This window comes from Mustela putorius, unplaced genomic scaffold, assembly GCF_011764305.1.
Source record: "Mustela putorius furo isolate JIRA1106 unplaced genomic scaffold, ASM1176430v1.1 tig00000145_pilon_pilon_pilon, whole genome shotgun sequence".
Classification (NCBI taxonomy): Eukaryota; Metazoa; Chordata; class Mammalia; order Carnivora; family Mustelidae; genus Mustela; species Mustela putorius.
This window is the reverse complement of record NW_025421294.1, coordinates 48,751,084-48,757,139: the sequence shown is the minus strand read 5'-3', so window position 1 is coordinate 48,757,139 and position 6,056 is coordinate 48,751,084. Positions and strand designations below refer to the sequence as shown.

General features: G+C 50.0%; 1 long non-coding RNA gene across 1 annotated transcript in view; it reads left to right on the top strand.

Annotated features, from left to right (window-relative positions):
• The first annotated feature begins 1,346 nt into the window (after positions 1-1,346).
• LOC106003681 overlaps positions 1,347-6,056 on the top strand; it is a 10,511-nt gene continuing 5,801 nt past the window's right edge. The window contains exon 1 of the long non-coding RNA XR_006605421.1: positions 1,347-2,509. This is a non-coding gene — a long non-coding RNA (uncharacterized LOC106003681). The remainder of the gene's footprint in view (positions 2,510-6,056) is intronic.

Genomic DNA, 6,056 nt, shown 5'->3' with positions numbered 1-6,056 from the left:
CCTTATGGAGGAGCGTCCCTGGAGAGCTCTCGGGCAGCCTGGCAGCTCCAAAGGCGGCGGGGTCCGGTGGCAGCGCTGGGACGAGGGGCACGGGCCGGAGTCCCTCCCCCCTCCCCAACCCCGCACCTAGCCCAGCGCCGGGTCTGCGCCCTGCTCTCCCGCATTGACGTCGGCGGCGGCGGTGGCCAGGCTCTCAGGAGCCTCGGTGTGACGCTGCACATCCAACGCGGCTGCTAAAAAAAGGGCTGTGACTCACCGCCCGCAGCTCAAACTTCCAGGAGCGCGGGCGGCGCGGGGCGGGGGGGTGGAGGCCAGCGGCGCGGAGCCCAGGGCGCGGGTCAGCGGCCAGGTGTGTCTCGAAAGCAAACCGGCGAGGACGGGGCGGAGCAGCCTGGTCGGGGCCGGGGCGGGAGGAGGTAGGGGGCCCAGGAGTCCCCAAGGGCCGCGCCAGCTCCCAGCTGCCGAGGTTCGGCCCGACCTCCAGGCCTGGGTTCCACCGGTCAGAGCTCAGAGCCAGCCCTTGTCGGGGATAAAGAACTCCACGTGGCAGGGGGCAAAGTGGCAAGTGGCTCCCATTCTGCACTCTGCTCTGTGGCCTAACTCTCTGCGGATTTGCATTCACTTAACCCTCAAAATTCCACTTTGCAGATCCGGAAACTGAGCCCAGGGAGGGAAAGGAACTTGTCAGAGGTGACCCAGGTGGTACAACCAAGTCTCTCAATACATTTCATACAATTGTAATATGATAGACAATGTAGGGCCCCTGCTGTGTGTCCAGGCCTGTGCTGGTGACACAGAGCTGGATGAGAGTGGTCCCCGCTGCCATGGAGCTCTTTCCCTGCCACCTCCGGAAGCATTGACTGGGGGCGGGGGGGGGGGGGTGACCCACAGGAGCAGGACAGAACTCAGTTCCATCCCTTCCCTCCCCCCAAACATTTCTCAGCCCTCCAGAATGAAGGTGACAACAGTGACTAAGGCAGATTTAATTCATTCATCCACCAAGCAATTATTAAGCCCCTAATAAGTACTGGGTAAGCCAAGTAACCCTGACCAACCCATCTTCACGGAGCACATGTCCTGCAGGGAAGACAGAAAACCGCATTAAGTGAGAAGGGCTCAAGAGACACAGCACCCAGCCTGACCCAGGCAACCAAGGAAGGCTTCCCTGTGGAAGCAGCCTTAATGCCAGGGTGTGGAGGATAATGAAAAACTGGGCAGATGGAGAGGAGGAGGAGGGAAGAGCGTTTGAGTCTGAGAACAGCATATGTCTAAGCTCAGAAGTGTGAGGTCGTGGTAGGCTTGAAGAACTGAAAAATGTTCCGTATACCTGCAACAGTGGGGGCAAAGGAGGAAGGAAAAGTGGGGAGGGGCAGGAAGTGGAGCCAGTCCTGAGGTGAAAGGTGTTAAGGACCTGGGGCTTAGCCAGAGGGTAGACCAGCTGACAGCTCAGCTCAGCACACCAGCAGCTGCATTCACAGAGAGCAGACTGAAATCTGTTCTGCTTGTACCAAAGAGGGCAGAACAGATGACAAATGGTGCGAAGGAGACACCAAGGAAGGCTTCACAGTGGAGGAGGTGTCTAAGCTGGGCCTGGTGGACGGATTTTCTGTTGAAAGGAAAAGGAGAGAGAGAAAGAGGAACAGTCTGGGAAGTGGCAGGCGTGGCATAGAACTTCATCCAGACTCTTGTAGATGCTCTTGAAAGGTTAGGGTGATGTTCACGAGACCAAGGCTAATGCAGCATCATTTTTCTGGGGACAGGACTCGGATGAAGTGGCCTGCCACGAACACCATGGGAACAGAAGTCACCGCCCTGGTCCTTAGGAAGCTGCCGATCATTGGTGCCAACACCTGGAGAACAGCATCACTTAGTTCTTCAACAACATGCATGGAGCAACTACGTGTCAGGGGCTGTGATGGACACCAGAAACCCACTAGAGAATAAAAACAGACATGATGCTCACTCTCATGGAGACTGATTCTGGGAGGGAAAATAATTTTTTTAAAAAGACCCAGGCACCATGAGAAGGCAGCAGAGGACTGGTCTACTCTGAAGATTCCTACTCTGGGCAGGAATCATTACTAATTCGACAAGTGGGCCTGGATGTGAACAATGAGAAGGAGAGAACAAAGCAGAGATGGGAGAGAAGAGTGTTCCTGGAGAGGGAACAGTGCTTGCAGATGCCCCCAGGGGAAGAAGGTCAGGTGACTGGGATGGAGAATGAGGGAGAGCTTGGTCCAGAATGAGGCTGTTCAGCAGGTGTCATAAACTACCCAACGATTGGGGATTGTATCCTGGAAACACTAGAATGTGTTGGAGTCTCTCTAACTGGGGCAAAATTGAGGGCAACCCACTCCAGGTGCTCTGGGTGTGCAGAGAAACAGGGAAGGAACAGACTCTCCGTTTACTGACCTTGCTCTTTTCTCATCTCACCGCATTTAACTCTGACCACAAGTCTGTAAGGTTCTCATCTCCATCATCACAAAGAGACACCTGAGATCCAGAGAAGGTAAGTGATTTGCCCCGTGTCCGCGGCTTGTTCGGGGGAAGAAACCAAAATCCAAATGACAATCTCTGTAATCCCATGATCTTTCTAATGGGGATGAGATAAGCCTCCCAGAAGAAGGTAGAGCCAGAAGTTAGTGCGAAGTAGGATTTGGATAGCTAGAAAGGAGGTAAAAAAGCTTTTCTCAAGGGACAAGAAGTTGTCATCAGGGTAGACATGAGACTAAGAACGGCCTAAGAAATAACGCAGGAACTGCATACACAGAATATAATGCAGAAAATGCAGGGGAAAAAGACAGGAAGGAAATATTAATTAAAAAAAAAAAAGATTGCTCTCAGAGGTTTATCTCTGAGGATTATGCTTAATTTTTATTTAAATTTTTGCTTGACTATGTTTTCTAAATTTCCCATAATGAATAGCAGTTTCTTCTATAAATAGAAGAGAGAGTAGCAGTCATATTTTAGGGGAACCAGGTTAATTTTTTCAGTTCTTACAGTCAATATTTACATCATATTAATTTTTTCATCCTCCTATGAGGCCCAGCACAATGCCTGCCACATAGTAGGTGCTCAGTAAAAAGAAATCAAAGGATGAAGTCTTTGGGGATGTGTGTTAAGGAAGTCAGGGTGGCTGAAGGCCGATGTTGGGGTTTTGCTCTGAAACAAGCTTCAGATCCACACTTCAAAAATCAGTCTCGAAACAAACCCTTGGAACTCTGAATGCACCTGGAGTTGCCTTCCTAACCTGTAGTGACCACACGCTTCCCCAACGCATGGTCACAGCCAACAAATTCCTTGGCAAGTTTTAATTAAGCTCTTTCAATGTGTCCACCTTGCATAGGCTCGATGGGGGAACAGATAACAAGAGCCGTATAAACCAGGGCCTCTTGCCAGAGCAAATATTTTGATACTGAATGACTTGGCTGCCTCCAAGCAGGCGAGACCCGAGAACACTGGCTCGGAAGGCTGCCTCTGCTAACCGAACAGCACAGCATACTATGATGTTATAATATTAGGTTCTTAATCATGGAAACACTGGCGTCTGTTTCGGCAGAAGCTTCCTCCCAGATGGTGCATCCTACTGTTTTTGTCGTCTGGAACAGTGTGAGGTTTCTTAAATGGCTATAAGCTTCCAAATCATCTCCCACACAATGGCAGCCTGTTAATTAAGTGGTCCCTTTGTGATTGCATTTGATAAATAGAAGATGAGAAAGGTTTATCAAGTTGTGAAGAATAAAAGCAAGACACAGCAACAGGAAGGGGCTCCGTGGGTGGAAAGGTCTTGGTGTGGGCGTTGTCCCGGGAGCTTCAAGGGAATCGAGGACAGCTTTGCAGGCACAGAGAGGAGAAGGCTGGGATTCACACAGACCACACGCTGCTGCCTCTGCCTAGTGGACGGCCAGCCAGATGCACATGGTGTGTGAGGTGCTTCGTGGCAGAGGCAGGCAGGGGAGGTGGAAGCCTTCCAGTCTTTTCTGCGTTGAGTGACTGGCGTCGATTGCCGACGTGCGGTTGTCAGTCACACTGCCCGGCACTGTTTTGATTTCAGTTGTCAGAACTGGGAATGCACAGCTCCAAAAAACTATCTGCTTTGCAGGTAGTGTGCTGCGTTCTTGGAACAGCAGATGACGGGTGACAATATACAATTTCATATGAACGCTCGGGCCGTGAACTTGACTTGGAGGGTTGGTGAAGTTGCAGGTCTCACTTGTTAAACTTGGCCTTCCTCAACAATTGAACACCTTTCTCCCAAACAGCACTTCAGGGAATCAAGCCTAGAGAGAAGTGGCATCCTCGGTTGAACACAGAGCTCTGTGGGCCACCCTCCAGCCTCAGGAAAGAAATACATCAAGCCCAGGCTAGAGAAAACATCTGTGATACCTGAGGATGTCTTTGTCTTTCCTGCTGGTTCCATCTTATTTCAAACATTCGTGTGATGACTCCCTATGAGGCATTTGCAGGGAGGAAGGCACGTATCTGGGGAGGAAAGGACTGGGCTGATAGGCTCCTGCTTTCATGTTTCTGTGGACCACTTGACAGTCGAGGCTTCGGCTCTTATTTTTATACTCCCAACACCCCGCACAATGCCGGCTGCTGGTGCTCAATCAAGGTTTGCTGAATGACTGCGTGAAGGGAGGCTATTTCCCACCCCCTCCTGTACTTAGTATTGTTCTATATCTTCTCCAGCTCCCTCCTCCTGCTATCATTAGTGCTTATTTTTCTGGCTTTGGAGGCTATTGAGAACAGCTGGGTCTCAACTTCTGCTCTCTCGCTCTTCATGGATTTGAAAGCTGTCAATAACTCACCTTTCAGCCTTCAGTCCTCCAGCTCCCTCTGGTCTGCCCCTGGCATCAGCATCTGCTCTTGGTCACTTGTCATAAGGAAAGGAATTTGTCTGGTATCTGATAGACCTTTAGAGCCTGCAAAGGTTTTCACTTGTTGAAGTATGATTTCAGGGGCTGCAGAAGAGCCACTAATAACCCCCCAACATCACACCGTCAACATGTTCCCAAATACCACCTCTCGCCCCACTCCTCCCACCTTAAAGTCCGGCATCAGCAAAGTTAACTTCCATTCCGCCGTTAAAATGTGGTTTAGAGACCACTTCCTCTAAAACAGGCATCACACTGACACGCACATTTGTTTACACAGTAGTTATACCACCTCCCGCGCCGAAGGGGAGTTTATGGTTCAGAGGAAAACTGGGAAAACACAGGACAGTCCAGAAACTTCGTGCCAGGCCAGACCCGCCCAGCAACAAATCTTTCACCACAGCCATTAGGTTCAGTAGTCACCAAGGTACTATTATTGTTATTATTGTTTACTATGATTACAATCAGAATACTACTGTTGCCATGAGTGCGTTTCTACAATCTAAACACTAGGCCAGTGGACTTCTGCTTCCTTTGTGACAACCAGATTCTCGATTACTTTTTTCACAGCTGTTTACAAACTAAGCTGATCCTTTTGTTTTTTTTAAGTATCAACAGATACTCTTATAAAATATTCCCAGGCTGTGTCAAAGAGAAAGGTTTTGACCGCTGGTAAATTTAAAGAGAACTGGGACTAAAGATAGATAGATAGACAGACAGACAGACAGATAGACCAACCAACCGACCAACCGACCTGGGACTAAGAGGAAAGGATTTCCTGCAGGTAATAAACACAAGACAACATTGGGACCTAACGGAGACACTTCCTTGTCTGTCTTTCAAGCATTTTCTTCTCCCTCTCAGGCATGGGAGAGCCTCAGTTTGGCAGCTGACTTCTGGAGGAAGTTGTGGAAACTGGTTAACTCTTGGTCACGTGTTGTAGTGATGAGCCAGTAGCATCTTTTTTTTTAAATATTTTATTTATTTATTTGACAGAGATCACAAGTAGGCAGAGAGGCAGGCAGAGAGAGACGGGAAAGCAGGTTCCCTGCTGAGCAGAGAGCCCGATGCGGGGCTCGATCCCAGGACCCTGGGATCATGCCCTGAGCCGAAGGCAGAGGCCTAACCCACTGAGTCACCCAGGCGCCCCCAGTAACATCTTTGACTCTGAGTACCCAC